The following is a 19,077-nucleotide window of genomic DNA, read 5'->3' on the forward strand; positions in this document are numbered from 1 at the left end:
GATGCAGCTGATGCTGCCCCTCTCCCCACCTTGCCAACACACCCAGTTTCAAGCATATGTTGGTTAAATGGCAACATGTTTAAAGAACATGGGCCCCAGTCACAAGTTCAGGTAGTAATTCTTAATTGGTCCAAGCCAATAATGATAATACCCTTCCCCTTTAACACTGACTGGTTTAGGGTTTGTTTTAAGGAGAAGTGTGCTATAGGGCTCCTAGGGGGGAAAAGTCCTCCCTGATGAAAAGAGAAATATAAGGAAAAGCCCCTTCACTTCCCTCCCTGCGTTTAGATAACATAATGCTTGCTGGAGCTTCTGCAGCCCTCTTGCCACCATCCGGGGAGCATTTGCCAATGTGATGAAGTGAGGCAGGGCGGAAAGCTGGACAAACCCGGGTCCTTGATGGCATTACAAAACAGCTGAGCCAACAATGGCAGCCCCTTGTTCAGTGAGAAATAACTCACTTAATAGTAAATGTCCTTGCTGTCTAAGCTTCTTTGAATGGGACATTCTGCCACATGCAGCTAAAGCATCCTAATTGATAATTAAGATACAAGAACAGACAATGGAGTGCAATGGCTACTGGTGACCTCAGTCAGAACAGCCCCTGTGAAGAGGTGGCTTAGAAAGGTGGTGGGGTGGGAAAGTAGAGACCATGATTCCAGACAACTCTTTCCAGACATTTGGCTGTGAAGGGCATAAAGGAATTAGCTGGTGGCCACAGGAAATGTGGAACAAGGGGATGCTGGAAGATCCTGAAGTGAGTTCACACACTAGTGGGAAGATTCAAGTAGATGGGGAGAGGGTGATCGTTTGGGAGAAGGGAGGAGACCAAAAGAGCATACGTGGTGGGGTCCCCAGCATACATGGGAGGAGCAGACGCACTTCATCCATTAAGGAATAAAGGCGGGGCAGTGAGTGCAGATGTAGGTAGTCTGGCAGAGTTGGGGTGGGGGGAAGTGAGGTCGTTCTGACCAATTACTTCCTTTTTTCTGTGATGTAGGAAACTCTCAAAATGTCTCTCAAGACTATCTAAAACTCTCCCCCCACTGAGAATTCCATCCTGAGTTACTCTCAACTCCTTCCTCCATATTCCCACAGAACTGTGTCTCTCTCCTCTGGAGTATGTATTCATCTAGCGTCATAGTTTTAATCCCCCTTGCCACCAGTATGGAAACTCCTTAAGAGCAAAGAACATCTAGGGCACCCGGGTGGTGCAGTTGGTTGTTGGTTAAGCATCCGACTCTTGGTTTCGGTTCAGGTCACAATCTCAGGGTCCTGGGACCGAGCTCCGCACTGGGCTCCACACCCAGTGTGGAGTCTGCTTGAGATTCTCTCTCTCTCTCTCTCTCTTTCTCTGACCCTTCCACTCATGCTGTATGTCTCTCTCTATCGCTAAAGTAAATAAATAAAACCTTTTAAAAGGGGGAGGCAAAGAACATCTAATTAATATCTCAGAACCCATCACAGAGCCTGGCACATGTGTTTAATAAATATATTGAATTGAAATAAAGTCTTCATGTGCTGGATTGAAAAAGACAGTCGGTCCTTATTCACAGATGCCACATATGCAAATTCTTCTACTTGCTAAAATTTATTTGTAACCCAGAAACAATACTCACAGGACTTTCGCAGTCACTTGCGGACATGTGCAGAGCAGCAAAACATCTGTCATCCACACACACGTCCCCAGCTGCGGTCGAACAAAGCCACGCTCTGCCTTCCTGCTGTGGCTCTGATACTGTAAGCAAGTGTCCTTTTCATGATCTATTTAGTGCCATATTTTTCACATATTTTTGCTTTTTGTTGGTCATTTCATTGTTTAAAATAGCACTCAAGCATGGTGCTGAAGTGCTTTCTAGTGCTCCTAAGTGCAAGGTTGTGATTGCTTTATGGAGAAAATATGTGTGCTAGGTAAGCCTCCAGCAGGCACAAGCTACAGTGCTGTTGCCGTGGGTTCAATGTTAATGAATCGGCAATATTTATTACATAAAATGTCTTTAAACAGAAACACACATAAAACGAGGTTACGTAGTGATCAGTGGATAAAAATGTGGTGACCAGGGGCTCTCAGGAACCTAACCCTGTCTTTCCTCTAGAAGCAACAGTTCCATATTCACTAACTCAGCATCCGAGGAGACTTTATAGAACATAACCTCTGCAAATAATAAGAATCAACTGTACTCCATTTTGCCATCTTCCGAGAAGGAGAATTATGGAAACAGAATGGTTTGATGAGGCTGAGATGAGTCTCATCAAGCCTTAACCTCTCTTTTCATGCTTTATGGATTACTCATCAGCACCAGGATTTGTGCTGAAGATGTCTTGCAGAAAAAGCTGCTGATTAGCTGTAAATCGTATCCCCTGAGAGCCACTAGCCTGTGGGGGGGGAGGGGCAACGTACGGAACCCTCTCAAAGCTAGTGGGGTGCGGAATAAGGCAGAGAAGCAAGGGAAGGGTGAAGCTTTACCATATGTCTTAATGTGGTTTCCCCCAGAAGCTGATCCTAAGATAAGGACGTTAACACTGTAGTTATTTGGAAGGTAAAGAAAGCACTGGTGGGGGAGGGGGGGTGTGGAAAAGAGAGAGGAGATTGGAAAGCAGCCAAGATAACCAATAAAAGGTGCAATATCAAGCTAATTTTCACTGTGGGGATAATGGAATTTTTTCCCATTGGAGAAACTAAGACTCCATGCAAAACATATTCCTGAGTTATCCCACCCAAGGCTGAGGGAACTGGGGTATTTATACATCATCTCTCATCAGTCATCGGTTGAGGAATGCTCTTGGGATGTGCACTTTCTGCCTTCCATGGAAGCAGCAAAGGAGGCAATGTCAAGAAAACAGGAGAAGATGCAAGAAATGGCAGTCAGAAGTCACCCATTTTGCACTGAAGGGGTAAGAGTGCAGGGGTAAGGATGGGCCCTGGCATGTCTGCTACGCCATACAGGGCTGACACTGAGGGTCTCACATTAACTGAGACCAGGAATGGGCCACTTCCTTGAGAAACCTACAAAACAAGCAGGTAACCATTACCTAAGTCCTGGGGTCTTCATGTACTTTCAGCTAATTAACTAATTCATAGACCAATGCCCACTAGTTTTAAGTCAAAATAAGGTTTAATGATGTTTCTAAAGGAATCTAGAGGCAGTACATAAGGTTATTTTCCTTCTTTGGTAGAAGCAAGATGGAAATCTGATTTGCATTTTTAATGATCAAATGGGGCCTCTTCCCTAAAATAGCATGTGAGAAAACAGCAGGACAGAAGCAGTTTTTGGAAAATCTACAGAATCTAACACTCCATAGGATATGCTGACTCACCATCATTGACTAGGTAGGTCCCCCATGAACATGCAATGAGGACACACATGCCTGCCCAAGAGCCAGCTGGTGCTGGGTCTTCCCTTCCACAAGCACCAATGCCCACCACCTCCAACGCTGTCACAGAAACTGAGGAATGTACACTGCAACTTATGTCTCAGGAAAAGTCCTGGGGTTAGGAGAGGGAAGCCAGTTCACACCTCGAAGTGGTCAATTACAAGCTATTATTAAAGATAAGGCAAGAACGACATTTCCTCTTTCACATCGGGTGAGTGGACTGCTAGACTTTGAACACAGAAAATATATTTCTCTCTTCATCTTGATTTCTACAGCTTTCACAGTTCACGCCACAACCCTTGAGAAATGGACAAAAGAACTAGACTTCATAAAGATAAAAAGCTTCTGCACAGCAAAGGAAACAGTCAACAAAACTGGAAGGCAATGTATGGAATGGGAAAAGATATTTGCAAATGTCTTATCAGATAAAGGGCTAGTATCCAAAATCTATAAAGAACTTATCAAAATCAACACCCAAAAAACAAAAAATCCAGTCAAGAAATGGGCAAAAGACACGAACAGACACTTCCCCAAAGAAGACATCCAAATGGCCAACAGACACATGAAAAAATGCTCAACATCACTCGGCATCAGGGAAATACAAATCAAAACCTCAGTGAGATACCACCTCACACCAGTCAGAATGGCTAAAAGGAACAACCCAAGAAACAACAGATGTTGGTGAAGATGTGGAGAAAGGGGAACCCTCTTACACTGTTGGTGGGAGTGAAAACTGGTACAGCCCCTGTGGAAAACAGTCTGAAGATTCCTCAAAAAGTTAAAAATAGAGCTACCCTACAACCCAGGAATTACACTACTAGGTAATTATCCAAAAGATACAAACATAGTGATTCGAAGGGGCACATGCAACCCAATGTTCATAGCAGCGATGTCCACAATAGCCAAATGATGGAAAGAGCCCAGATGTCCATCAACAGATGAATGGATAAAGACAATGTGGTATATGTCTACAATGGAATATTACTCAGCCATCAAAAAGCATGAAAACTTGCCATCTGCAACAACATGGATGGAACTAGTAGGTATTATACTAAGCGAAATAAGGCAGTCAGAGAAAGACAAATACCATATGATTTCACTCATATCTGGAATTTAAGAAACAAAACAGATGAACACAGGGGAAAGGGAGGAAAAATAAAATAAGATGAAAATAGAAAGGGAGGCAAACCACAAAAGACTCTGAACTCTAGGAAACAAACAAAGTTGCTAGAGGAGAGATGGGTGGGGGAAGGGATAACTGGGTGATGGGCATTAAGGAGGGCACTGGATGTAATGAGCATTGGGTGTTATATGCAACTGATGAATCACTAAATTCTACCCCTGAAACTAATAGTATAGTATATGTTAACTAAATTGAATGTAAACAAAGAATTAAAAAATAAAAAGACTTAGACTGGCCAACGTAAATCACAGAAGCCACCTGTGGGTATGCAGCCATGAAACCAGATCCTCCTCCAGGAGGTAGATGGAGAATATCAGAGTCCAGTGAGCAGGGACTCCCTCAACCATGAAGGAAGAGGGGCCAGGAAAAGGGCCAGGTCTGAGGCCCAGGTAACCCGCACCTAGAGGGACACACTGCTTTACCTGGACGTGGTGCTCAACATGACGCAGAGGCCTGATCAGAGGCCAGCAAATGGCCTTGGAACCCACACAGACCTGGGTGCAAGCCCCAGCTCAAGCACTTTCGAGCGGCGGCAGCCATGAGCGGCTCCATACACTTTCTCAGCTTGGGTTTCCTCATCTTCCAAATGGCGCTGACACTACCTGTCTCGTTGTTGTCCATTTCTTCATTCAGAAGTAGATACGGATGCTACAAAATGAGTGAGCCTTGAGAACATTATGCTAAGTGAAAGAAGCCAGTCACAAAAAGCCACATGTTGAAACGTGACACACCAGCCCGCTTGGAGGGATTTCGGACAGAAGGGAAAGGAGCAGCGCCGCGTCGTCCGCCTCCCAGCGCGCCCCAGGCACTTCTCCCCGGCCTCCCCGAACTCTCCCGCGACCTCTGCGCGCCCTCAGGCCGCCCTCCCCGCCGCGGGATCCGGACAACTTCAGGGGTGGGGTGCAAAGAAAGTTTGCGGCTGCTGCCGCCGGCCTCCTGCCTCTCGGCCTAGGAGGCTCGCCGCCCGCACCCGCCCGCTCGGCCTTGCCAGGGACCGCATCCCGCCCGGAGACCGCCACCATGAACAAGCTGTACATCGGCAACCTCAACGAGAGCGTGACCCCCGCGGACTTGGAGAAAGTGTTTGCGGAGCACAAGATCTACAGCGGCCAGTTCTTGGTCAAGTCCGGCTATGCCTTTGTGGACTGCCCCAATGAGCACTGGGCGATGAAAGCCATCGAAACTTTCTCCGGGAAAGTCGAATTGCAAGGAAAACGCCTAGAGATTGAACACTCAGTCCCCAAAAAACAAAGGAGTCGGAAAACTCAGATTTGAAACATCCCACCCCAGCTCCGTCGGGAAGTGCTGGACAGCCTGCTTGCTCAGTACGGTACAGGGGAGAACTGCGAGCAAGTGAACACCCAGAGTGAGACTGGGGTGGTGAATGTCACCTATTCCAACCGGGAACAGACCAGGCAAGCCATCATGAAGCTGAACGGCCACCAGCTGGGGAACCACGCCTTAAAAGTCTCCTACATTCCTGATGAGCAGATAGCACCGGGTCCTGAGAATGGGCGCCCCGGAGGCTTTGGCTCTCGGGGTCAGCCCCGCCAGGGCTCCCCTGTGGCAGCGGGGGCCCCAGCCAAGCAGCAGCAAGTGGATATCCCCCTGCGGCTCCTGGTCCCAACCCAGTATGTGGGTGCCATCATTGGCAAGGAGGGGGCCACCATCCGAAACATCACGAAACAGACCCAGTCCAAGATAGATGTGCACAGGAAGGAGAATGCAGGCACTGCGGAGAAGACCATCAGCGTCCACTCGACCCCTGAGGGCTGCTCATCTGCGTGTAAGATGATCTTGGAGATTATGCATAAGGAGGCAAAGGACACCAAAACGGCCGATGAGGTTCCCCTGGAGATCCTGGCCCATAATAACTTTGTGGGGCGTCTCATTGGCAAGGAAGGGCGTAACCTGAAGAAGGTGGAACAGGACACAGAGACGAAGATCACCATCTCCTCGCTGCAGGACCTCACCCTCTATAACCCCGAGAGGACCATCACTGTGGAGGGGGCCACTGAGAACTGCTGCAGGGCGGAGCAGGAGATCATGAAGAAAGTTCGGGAGGCCTACGAGAATGACGTGGCTGCCATGAGTCTGCAGTCACACCTCATCCCCGGCCTGAACTTGACGGCTGTAGGTCTGTTTCCAGCCTCGTCCAGTGCGGTCCCGCCACCTCCCAGCAGCGTCACTGGGGCTGCTCCCTACAGCTCCTTTATGCAGGCTCCGGAGCAAGAGATGGTGCAGGTGTTCATCCCGGCGCAGGCAGTGGGTGCTATCATCGGGAAGAAGGGACAGCACATCGAACAGCTCTCCCGCTTCGCCAGTGCCTCCATTAAGATTGCTCCTCCTGAAACTCCTGACTCCAAAGTTCTATGGTCATCATCACTGGACCCCCAGAGGCCCAGTTTAAGGGTCAGGGAAGAATTTATGGAAAACTCAAGGAGGAGAACTTCTTTGGTCCCAAGGAGGAAGTAAAGCTGGAGACCCACATCCGGGTGCCGGCATCAGCTGCCGGCAGGGTCACTGGCAAAGGCGGCAAAACAGTGAATGAGTTGCAGAGCAGCCGAGGTGGTGGTGCCAAGAGACCAGACCCCGGATGAAAATGACCAGGTCATCGTCAAGATCATCGGACATTTTTATACCAGCCAGATGGCCCAGAGGAAAATACGAGACATCCTGGCCCAAGTTAAACAGCTGCACCAAAAGGGACAGAGTAACCAGGCCCAGGCACGGAGGAAGTGACCAGCCCCTCCCCATCACGTCGACTCAAGGACAACGGGCTGAAATCGAGAGCGCGTTCTCCCCAGCAGGCCTGAGAATGAGTGGGAATCAGGGACACTTGGGCCGGGATGTAGATCAGGTTTGCCCACTTGCTTGAGAAAAGACGTTCCAGTGAGGAACCCTGATCCCTCGGCCCCACACGCCCAACCAATTGGCCTGACACTGCCCACCCCTCAGGGTGTCACCATGGAAATTTCTAGCTCAGGGTGCTTTTAAACGTGGATTGTTTAAGTAAGTTCTCCAGGTCCCACCGAGAGGGTGGGCCAGACCCCAGTGGGAAGAGAAATAAAATTTCCTTCAGGTTTTAAAAAAAAAAAAGCCACATGTTATATGATTCCATTTATATGTAATGTCCAAAATAGACATATCCATGGAGACAGAAAGTAGATTGTGGTTGCCTAGGACTGGGAGAGAATGGCGGGGCGGCGGGGGGGGGGGGATAGGGAGTGACTGCTAATGGGTATGAGGTTTCCTTTTGGAGTCACGAAATCTTCCAAAATCAGATGGTGGTAATGGTAGCACAGCTCTGTGAATATAGTGGGGGAAAAAAAACACACACACACACACACACTGAATTGTACATTTAGATGGGTAAATTTTGTTATGTAAATTGTATCTCCATAAAGCTGTTATCTTAAAAAAAAAAAAAATTAGAGCCCTGGAGCCCTCACTATGTGCAGATTCTTTGGAAGCCGTGAGCGTCCAGGTCATGAGGCTACCCTTTAGGATATTAACTTGGAAGAACAAGCAAAGTGAAGAGTAATGTATATCATGTGTGTTAAGCACCGAGCACTGTGCCTGATGCAGAGAAACCCTTGGTAAATGGGTGGGACCAGTACTATTGTCATCATCGGTTATGATGATTGTGTGCCAGGCACTGAATTCTATTCTTTGTGCCCACTGTCTCATATAAGTCCCACAGACCCTAGGGGATGCATGTTATCATCATTTCTGGATCTCTGATGGGGACGCTAAGGCACAGAGAGGTAGGTCAGCCCCTGAGACCAGCCGCTTGCTGTGGCAGAGCTGGGGGACAAACGTGGGCTCTTACACAGCTTGTCATCACACACCCCCTCATCTCCAGCAGCAGGGCCACTGGTACCCTCATCAGCACTCACTACCACTGGGCAGGGTTCCCTCAATCACCAGAACTGGTTTAAAACAGAACAGAAACTTCTGGAAGCCACTAGCAGGATGGCTCGTACAGCTCTCTCCCAGCCACTCAGCTGAAAACTGGCATGGCAATGTGACCTCACCACAACCCTGTCTCAAACCCCAGGTGAGATTCCTGCAGCCCCACCCCACCCCCAGGGTTCTCAGTGGACACCCAGCCAGTCCAACCGGCTGCTGCCTCCTTAAGCTTTCATGACCCAGGCTGGCATACTTTACTGTCTGTTGGCCTCAGTCTGCCCCAGCATCCCAGATGCAGCAAAGAGACTGCCAGGTTCATAACCAGCAGACGCCCCAATTTCCCCCTATTCAGAAGATATGTAAATTTAGACACTTTGGGAATCATGTGTAGCAGCAAGAAGTTCCCATCTGCCAGAGAGAGAGAATGAGAAAGACAAAGTATTTAAGTACCTAACATTTGGGCCTCTTGCAGTTCCTCAGAGATAATTTACACGTCATCATCACGGGGGAGACTCACACTCTCCTCCCTTCCCAGTGGCACAGGCCACACAGTCCTAGTGAAGAAAGATTCTTCTTAGAAGTTCAGGGGCACTTGGGTGGCTTAGTCGGTTGGCTGTCCGACTCTTGATTTCGGCTCTGGTCTAGTCTCTGGGTTGTGGGATCGCGCCCCACGTCGGGCTCTGCGTTCAGAGGGGAGTCTGCTTGAGATTCTTTCTCTCTCTCCGCCTCTCCCCCCTCTACCTCTCTTTCTCTCTCACTCTCTAAAATAAAATAAATAAATCTTAAAAAAAAAAAAAAGTCCAGTACAAAGTAGGCAGCTCTGAGGCCTTCTACGACATCACTGAATTCTCTAACAGAATGTTGCTGCCTTCAGCAGGATCAACACTCATTCCCTACAAACTTATCAAACTAAACATTTTTGCAGAGCAATGCAACACCAGAATGGCCTCATTTCCATCCTTATTATAAGATTGCTTAAACTCCTTCATGTGTCAAATGTGCATCTGAAAAAAATTTCTACGATGCAGAGGAAGTTGACCTGAGTGTCTACAAGACAGACCGAGAGGTCTGGCCTGGAGGTATGTTTTGGGAGGGCAGGGATTTTGTGTTGTTCAATCCTGCACCCCCAGGCCTAGAACACTGCTGAGCACAAAGAAGACATGCAGTAAATATTCACTGAACAAATGAATGGATGTCTTCCCCAGGAGGCTGAATATACACTCACATCCACCATACTATTATAAAATTTAGTTTGGAATCTCAGAATTAATATGCTCTAGGCTCTACAGAGCTATAGCTCTTCATTAATTCTTCCCAAAGGAAGGGGAAGGGTTTCAAAAGAGGCCCCAGCACCTGTTGGTATTACCTTAAGACACAGTGTTGAATAATGGAGGTTAGCAGATAAGGATGCAAAGAATGTGCTTTGTCCCTCTTTGCTGTCTGGTCAAAGGCAAGTCACTTGACCTCTGTAGACTCCAGTGTTTCCCTTTACAGGTCTCAAAAGTCCCTTCCAATTTCTTGGGAAGAGCCAAGATGCCCTTCAACAGATGAATGGATAAGGAAGATGTGGTCCATATATACACTGGAATATTACTCAGCCATCAGAAAGGATGAATACCCAACTTTTACATCAGCATGGATGGGACTGGAGGAGATTATGCTCAGTGAAATAAGTCAAGCAAAGAAAGTCAATTATCCTATGGTTTCCCTTATTTGTGGAACGTAAGGAATAGCAGGGAGGACATTAGGAGAAGGAAGGGAAAAATGAAGGGGGGAGGAATCAGAGAGGGAGATGAACCATGAGAGACTGTGGACTCCGAGAAACAAACTGAGGGTTCTAGAGGGGAGGAGGGTAGGGGGATGGGGTAGCCCGGTGATGGGTATTAAGGAGGGCACGTACTGCATGGAGCACTGGGTGTTATACGAAAACGATGAATCATGGATCACTACATCAAAAACTAATGATGTATTGTATGGTGACTAACATAACATAATAAAATAAAATAAAATAAAAAAAGTCTTTCCAATTCCTAAAGTGAGTTTCATGTGAACTGGATAACATTACACAAGTTTGCCTTTGATGCCCTTTTCCTGTCCTCTGGGTACCTTCTGCCTTCTACCCCTGAGACACCTTCATGCCCCCACCCCCATCACACAGCCTTCACTTCCAGGGTCCTCCAGGTGCACCCTCTGTGGCTCCTTCCCAAGGCCAGTGTTCCCTGCTCCTGACTTTTCACTTCCTTACTTTACACCAACCCATCAATTTGGGTCCTGTGTTCCATTCCCTCTTGCCCAGCTCTCTCTTAGAAACTTGATTAACTTGGCTGCACGGATGGGTAATTGAGAGTTTGTATGTTATCCCAAAGAAAGACATTTGCATTTTAACAAGATGTGTTCTGGAGATGACATTTTAATCCATATCTCTATCAGCACCTTTATCATGGTATATCACGATACTTGATTATGCACCTGGCTCAGCAGCTAAACTGTGACTTTTCTGGGTATAAAGCCTCAGGTCTTTTTCCATCTTTCTGTGTCTGGTGCCTAGCCCCATTTCTCCGGGCACTCACTCAATAAATGTTTATGGATAACCACGCAGATGAATGAAAGGCTGCTGATGAAGAGTTAACATAGATTTCAGGCGATCTGATGGTCATGGGAAGGACTGATGTGGCTCAGCAATAGACAAGGACTTAGAGGGCTTCTCAAATCCCACCCCCTGTGGCTGTCGGCTCCGCCTGCCTTTAGAACTGAGTCTGAATGCAGACATTATTGCCTGACAGCAGGCATTCATGCTCCTATAAAAGCTGTGTTCTCACCCCGCCAAAGAAAGGGACCCGCACATCATAGCGTCTCATTAATTCAGGCTTCTGGGAGGCCTTCTGAGCTGAGGCCACAGAGACTCAGGGGTTTCCATTATAGTCAAAGGAGAAATACCCCAATGTCACAATGCCTCTCAACACTCCAGACACAAAGTGACAGTGGGTATGAGGGGGATGCTGGCAATTTTTCTCAGGCCCATTATGCTAGACTGATAGCCAAATGCTCCTGAAAGGCGTCTGAAATACAAAATACAGGCACTCCATAGTTTTTGGTTTATTAATTCATTGACTACAGATATGTAAATTATGACAGAATCAAGGGCCACGTAACAAAGCCAGGGAAAAGATTATTATAATTAACAGAAATTGAAAATGCACAGCCTGGTTTTAAGATACACCTCCCATTTGTAACCAGAAGTTTGGAATTGGTTATCGTAAAACAAAGATGCCAAGAAGAGCTTTTTTCCTGCCTAGATGTTTTTCAAACATTCCTATGTTTCTTACAAGGAGACAGAAAGTCCCCCAGGTGAGTCTGGCACCCAGCACCACGCCTGGCCCATTGGAAGCATCCTCCATAAACATTTGCTGAATCAACCATTTAATTGATGAGTGATTGAAATAATCTTTAAAATGCAAATCTGATTGTGTCATCCTCCTACTTCAAACCATTCAGTGCCTTCGCCTTATTCTAAGAAAGCAACAAAAGTCTTTCATAGGACCTACTATACCCTGCATACCATGGCCAGCACCCACTGCCCCACCTTCATGCGCCGTGCACACTTCACTCTCCAGCCGGCACCAAACCCCGGGTCTCCTGAGACCAGTGCTCTCCTCACTATACCTCACTGGCTTTCCCTATTCTTTTACAACACGTCCAAATACTCCCGAGATCTCAACCAGACTAACCACAGGAGCGTTACTTGAAACAGAGTGCCACGAGCCACCATCCTTCTGCACAGTTACAATCACACCTACGGTATGTATACTAGATGACTTACGAGCAATTGTTCATAGTAAAAGTGGAAATGCTGAGGAAATGATGTGCATGTGGCTTCGTCTGCTTCATAATGAACCAGTTATAGGTCCAGGAAGTGAAAATGGGGCTTCAGGAAATAGAAGAATCAGTCAGAAGTGAAAACCCTCTGAAAGTCCATCTCTTTGCAGGGGTAAGTGGAGGCAGGGGGTCGGGGAAGGTCATTCCTGGATGAAAGAATAGAGGGGGAAATAACAAGACAAGAAGGTAAGTACAATGGCATATCAGCATCCTGAGAAACTTGCAGCCTGTGGTTACTATGGTTACAGATGCCATGAGAGTTGGCTCCAGAATGTGATGAGGGGGAGGGGGCTCCGGCAGCCTCTTTCAACCCCCTCTCCCAGTCCTAGGGCCTCTTTGCCATTTTGTGCCGGAAGTGACATATTCAACAAAGCCTGTGGTGGCACTCAAAAGAAACTGTCTTCACTCTCCTCTCATTCAGGACACAGAAGCTCCAAAACTTTCCTCAGAATGTAAAATTGCCTCAGGAAGAAGCCAGGCATGCTGTGTTCAGAAACATGAGACCCTCTAAGGCATCGAATGCATCCTTCCTGGAAATTGTTTTCTCTTCAAGAACGTGCAGGAAAAGCAACAAGGTAGTCAAAAAAAAAAGTTTACTCAAAATATGACACAGAGCACTGTCCACCAGTGGCTTTTCCCATGCACTGGCTGGGCCCCTCATCCCCCAGCACGCCATCCCTGCCATGCTGGCTACATTCTGACTTCTGTTTCAGTCACACGGTACAGACACGAGGTCTGCTACAGAAACACACCAGACACCCATTCCCTGACATTTCTGCTGCTCAGCCTGAAGGATGTCCTGTTCTTCTGGCTTTATCCAAGGAGGCTGGGTTTTCAGGCACTGGATCTGTAAAGGAAGGGGGTTGTCATAGAAGGGGAATCTGGAGAAGAAGTGGGCCAGTGAGTCATCACGTGGTCTCTGGTTTCAGAAGAAATTGGGCTTATCGTGTGGTCATTTCTTGGTGAATGTTCTACAGATGTACACATAGCATGGCACCTGCCCAAGGGTGACAGGCTCAATAGATGCTTTTTGTATCTGAATAACCAGCTTGGGCTGGTAGGCATACTGGGATCTATTACAAGACCATATATTCATATTTTATATAAAGCATCATCATACTCACTGTCTTTCTGAAATACCATTTTGGGTAGTGGGTAGTAGGAAGGGTAAATGGAGGTCCGTGAATCATTGTTCTGTGGTAAGTGGGAAATGCAGAGCTAGACAAAATCAACCAGGCTTCTGTACTACAGGATGACCAGAAGCAGTGTACAGGTGAGAGCTCCAACATTAACAGACAGACCCAGTTTAAGCCATAGAACTATAACATAGCTCTGTGCAAGTTACTCAGGCTCTGTGGGACTTAGTCCCCTCATTCAGAAAACAGGGATAATAATGTCATCTGGTTTTTTTTTTTTGGACTATAAAGAGGATTTTATGAGATAATGGCTATAAAGCACTTAGCAGAATACCTGGAACTTAGTGTATATTCAATAAATAAGAAGGGGAAATGCTTACAGTGATTTTAAAATATGTCCTCAAATTCTTTGTTACTCCTCCCTTCCAAAGTCAGCTTCATCACCCCAAGTATGAATTCAACTTAGTAACTCACATCTAATGAAAAGACTGTGGTTGTAGGAACAATATGTGATTTCTGAGGTTGGGTCATAAAAGGCATCATTGGTTCTGCCTTGTTCTCTCTCAAATGGCTTGCTCTGGAAGAAGCCAGCCACCATGTTGGGAGGACATTCAAACAGCCTGTGGAGAGGGTCATATTGGCAGGAAATGAGGCCTCTCCCCCAACAACCAGAAATAGTTTGCAAGTCACATGAGCACATCATCTCAGAAGTAGATCTCCCAGCCTCAGTCAAGCCATCAGATGATAGCAGCCCTAGCTGACATCTGACCACAACCACTGAGTGACTCCTGATCCAGACCACTCAGCTAAGCTGTTCCCAAATTCCTGATCCACAGAAACTATGAGATAATAAATATTTGTCATTGGTTTAAGCCACCAAATATTAAAGTTTTCCTTACACAGCAATACCCACTCTCTAGGAAAGAATGAGAGAGAACACACCATCCTGTAAACCATGAAACCATTTTTTTTTCCCTCAGAGCTTCTGAGGAGATTAATTTGTATCTTATGGAACACACTTCGGGAAATGCTGGTTTAGAACTTAACAGTTTATAAAGCTTGTTCACGTTTATTAACTCATTAAATCATCTCAGCAACTGTGAAGCAGGTGCTGACTGTGATCTTTATTTTACCCAGGAGAAAACTTAGGCTCAAAAAGGTTAAATGACTTGCCCAATTTACTGTCTACTAAAAAATTGGTAGAACAAGAACTCTATTGGTAGAATAATACTCAAGTATTATGACTCCAAATTATGTTTTTTCCTCTGGTCTTTTCTCTGGTTTGACCCAAACAACCTAGGTTTTTTTAAACCCGGGATAAGAATATTGACAGTTGAAGAGAGTCCCAGGAAGAGGGGCTGTGCAACAGGCCACCCTCCCCGATGATCTGGAAAATGAAAGAGATGCTTCTCAAGTGACTGGAGCTGTAGTCTTTTGTGACTTCACAGAACGGGAACCCCTTCAACCGTGATAGGAACATAACGCAGGAACACTCATGGAACCTTTGCAATGCTCCAAGATGCTTTTGAGAGTTAGCATTTTATTGGATCATTGGTCATTTTATTGGATCCACATAATGAATCAAGGAAGTACAGGCTGGGGCACCTGGGTGGTTCAGTAGGTTAAGCAGCCGGCTCTTGATTTTGGCTCAGGGCATGATCTCAGGGTCCTGGGCTGGAGCCCTGTGTTGGGCTCTGCGCTCAGCAGGGAGTCTGCTTGATGATTCTTTCTCTCTTTCCCTCTCCCTCTGCCCCACCCCCTGCTCTCTCTCTCTCTTCTCTCGCTCTCTCTCAAATAAATAAATAAATCTTTAAATAAAAAAAAAGGAAGACAGTCTATCATCATCTCCACCTTACGGATGAGACTGTCACAGAGAAATGCAGCTACTCACCAAAATCAGTCACTAGTAAGTGATACAGCTCAAACTGGAACCCAGGCGATCTAAGACTATCAAGGCATGAAGGTAACTGAGCCATCAACATCTCAACTCTCTCCTTTACCATAAGAGTGGCAGAACCAGCACTAGAACCCAGATCCTTCCACCTTAAGCTGTAGAGAGGGTAGCATCTAGCCCAGAAGCTAAGTTAACTGAATATAACATACATTTACATCTACCAGGGTTTAAGGATGTATATGCTAAACCAAATCTACCATAACTACTTCCCATATGGCCTCAAATTCCAATATGAGAAATGAATGCCTTTAGTCTAAGGCAATATTCTCAACCAGTAGAATCTGGGAGCTGACCCAGGTTGGTTCATGGTTAAAATGGGTAACAATAGATTACCCCAAATTTGCAGACAGAAAAAAATAAGTCAATGGATAGAATCCTTTCATCTCTAAGCTTTTTCTCCCATCAGTTTTTCTTAAACATTTGGATACTGCTTTCTCATCTCATATGATAAAAGTGAGTCAATGTTCAATTGTCAAATATCACACCTGATACCAAGCATCTCTATACAGACTGTCAGGCTCATTAAATTCGATAAGTTATGCTATTTGTCTTTATCCTGCTAAAATATTTGATATTTTGGGGGCTTACAGACATGCTTACACATAAGAAACTCATTTTCCTGGTATTAAAATTGTTTTAGAAATACAAATAGAGGGACACCTGGATGGCTCAGTCAGTTGAGCCTGACCTTGATTTCAGCTCAGGTCATGATCTTGAGGTCCTGGGATCGAGCCCTGCCTCAGACTCCATGCTGGGTGTGGAGCCTGCTTAAGATTCTGTTTCTCAGATGAACCACGAGAGATGATGGACTCTAAAAAACAAACTGAAGAGTTCTAGAGGTGAGAGGGGTGGGAGGATGGGTCAGCCTGGTGATGGGTATTAAAGAGGGCACATACTGCATGGAGCACTGGGTGTTATACACAAACAATGAATCATGGAACACTACATCAAAAACTAATGATGTAATGTATGGTGATTAATATAACATAATAAAAAATACTAAAAAAATAAAACCTTAAAAAAAAAAGATTCTCTCTCTCCCTCTCCCTCTGCCCCTCCCTCTGCTCACTCCCTCTCTCCCTCTCTCTAAAATAAAGAAATCTTAAAAAAAAAAAAGAATACAAATAGCATTTGGGGCCACTCTGCAAAGGCCACCATGACTTCCAGATTCCTAACACTTGAGCAAATCTGCACTCTCTTCGAGCATCTCTTTTTAAACTGAAAACACTACTACCACCTCTACATTGGGTAGCTGAATTAAAAAAAAAAAATTAGGATCCTTTGCATAAGAGATAGTAATTGAGATGAGAACTCTGTAGGAAGACAGGGGGAGAGAAGAATGAAGGAATAAGGAAGGGAAATAGGAATGAAGGAGGGAGGTAAAGTTCCCTGTGATGATGTGGGTTATGTACTGCAGCAGTTAACTCTCCAAATCCTATGTTGTGCCACCATTCTACTCTGCTTCAAAGTCCCCTCCATGGCAGCGAGAAGTCATGGAACCAAAATTAGTGGCAGTATGGGAAACGGAATCCCCTGAAATCCTATCTACCTACCTACCTATCCCTCCATACCACCTCTTACACCCATCTCTCCCAACTCCCTGACTCTGGGAATGGAGGAGAAAGAGAACATGATTCCCCCCACCCCGTGACCATTGCCCCCCCCACCAAGGGCTCTGGCGCTCACCACTGCCACCACCCCAACCCTAAACGGAGGATTCGAAAGTCAGGTTTCATTTTTTATTCATAGTACTCAGTCCCAGACACTTATGAAGGGAGAAAAAAAAAATCTCAAACTCCGTCTGCAAACCACAAATAAATGTTCTCGAAATTAAACAGGAGGTTTTTGTTTCTCCGTCCTGGGTAATAGGCATGAGCCTGACCTAGATCAACAGTAAAGTCTCCACTGAGAAAACCACCAAGACCAGAGCCCAAAAGTGGATAGCCCTGCTGACCACCATAAAAACATCTGCCAGGTGGGTGTAACCGACATGGTGCTGGTGCCCCGTTTAGGTAGATTCCATTACCAAGTCATACAAAGCTGAGCCCCTAACGGACTCCATCTCCATCTGCTTCATCTTGTAAGTGCCCTTTAGAACAGAATCCGAGTACAGCAGAAGATTCTCCCTTTAATTTACCTTTATGCATCGGCCAAGGAAGCTATCCAAACTGAAACTTTCTAATTGGCTATCAGTAAAATGGCTTTATTCTGTTTCATTAAACTCTTCTAATTCTCTATGGACTAAAAGTAAAAAGGATCCACTATCTCAATAGCCTTTCTCTTGCCAACAGAGGGCCCCTAGTTCTGTGCCTATAGTAGATACCCTTTGTGCTATATCTCAGTTGTGGTAGAAGTGTTCCAATTTCCTGCAAAGTGCACAATGTCTTTTTTGAATGCACCTGATTTATGATGTTAATATAGAGGCTGTTGTGGACTGAATTGTGTCCCCTGCAAAATTCATATGTTGAAACCTTAACTGCCAACAGGACTGTATTGAAGATAGAGCCCTAAGGGGGTAATTAAGGTTAAATGAGGTTATGAGGGTGGGGCTCTAATTCAATAGCACTGGTAACCCTCATAAGAAGGGGAAGCCACCAGAGTGTTCTCTCTCCACTGCGAGGGCACAGCAAGAAGGTGGCCATCTGCAACCCAAGGGAAGGGCTCTCCTCAGACATCGACCCTGCTGGCACCTTGATCTTGGACTTCCAGTGTCCACAATTGTGAGAAAATAAATTTCCATTGTATAAGCCGCCCAGTCTATGGTATTTTGTTACGATAGCCTGAGCAGACTATTACAGAGCCAAAACATACGTTTTGGAAACGGGGTGAAATAGCAAAATCAACCTGCCCCATCTTAATTCTACCCAGCAATCGCGGGCATTGGCAAGAGGATGATGAACCTCCCTCAGACCCTGCCGGAAAACAACCCTGAACCAAATCTTGGCCCAGACAATCTTTGGAACCGTCTTTCCTTTTTACTTTCTAGGATAATTGTGGTGATTTTGGTACATTATTAATCCCATTTGGAATTCCGATCTCCTGAAAGTTGGATATTAAATCAAAAATAGACGATTTTCTTTCCAGAAAATCTAAGCTATACAAATTGGTGTTTGGAAACAATCATTAATAAAGAGAGCGCTCAAGCAACCTTGCAAGTTGAGCGTGGCTCACCTTCACAAGATGCTGAAATCTCTTTTTAGCCAGGAGAGCAGAAGTGAAATCCAAGGGTCTTCAACTGAACTCATGAGATAAAGTGCCAGCCAGTGCATGACCTACCAAAAACAGCCATGGACTTGGGACTCACCCATCAACCGAGAGCCTTTTTCCTCTAAATCTCTCAGAGAAACTTCTGAATACACCTTGTATGATAAGAGGCAATGAAAGCGTGTGAGATAAACAAAGACCCTGGAAGGGTGGAAAGCTTGAGGGAAATGATCCTGGACATGAGCGTCAAAAGGACTGGGTTGGCCCCACCTCTGCCTGTTTGTAGTCTTGGGCCCCCAAATAACTCATTTCTTCTTTCTATTCCCATCAGTAAGTCTGAGGCTCCAATATCAACCAAAATAGGGTTGTTTAAAGAACAAATGAGATAATTTGTAAAAAGTGTTCTGTAAACTGAAAGGTGCTATACACATACAATA

The 19,077-nt window shown here is 45.8% G+C and overlaps 1 protein-coding gene and 1 pseudogene across 6 annotated transcripts in view; one reads left to right on the forward strand and one right to left on the reverse strand.

The window, feature by feature from the left end:
• KCNK10 (potassium two pore domain channel subfamily K member 10) overlaps window positions 1-19,077 on the reverse strand; it is a 134,838-nt gene that overhangs the window by 103,080 nt on the left and 12,681 nt on the right. The gene's annotated exons all lie outside the window — the stretch shown is intronic.
• Window positions 5,579-7,381, forward strand: LOC112822717 (insulin-like growth factor 2 mRNA-binding protein 1 pseudogene; annotated as a pseudogene).

The sequence above is a fragment of the Callorhinus ursinus genome, unplaced genomic scaffold, assembly GCF_003265705.2.
Source record: "Callorhinus ursinus isolate GAN/ISIS: 27379988/994484 unplaced genomic scaffold, GSC_fseal_2.0 scaffold8, whole genome shotgun sequence".
Classification (NCBI taxonomy): Eukaryota; Metazoa; Chordata; class Mammalia; order Carnivora; family Otariidae; genus Callorhinus; species Callorhinus ursinus.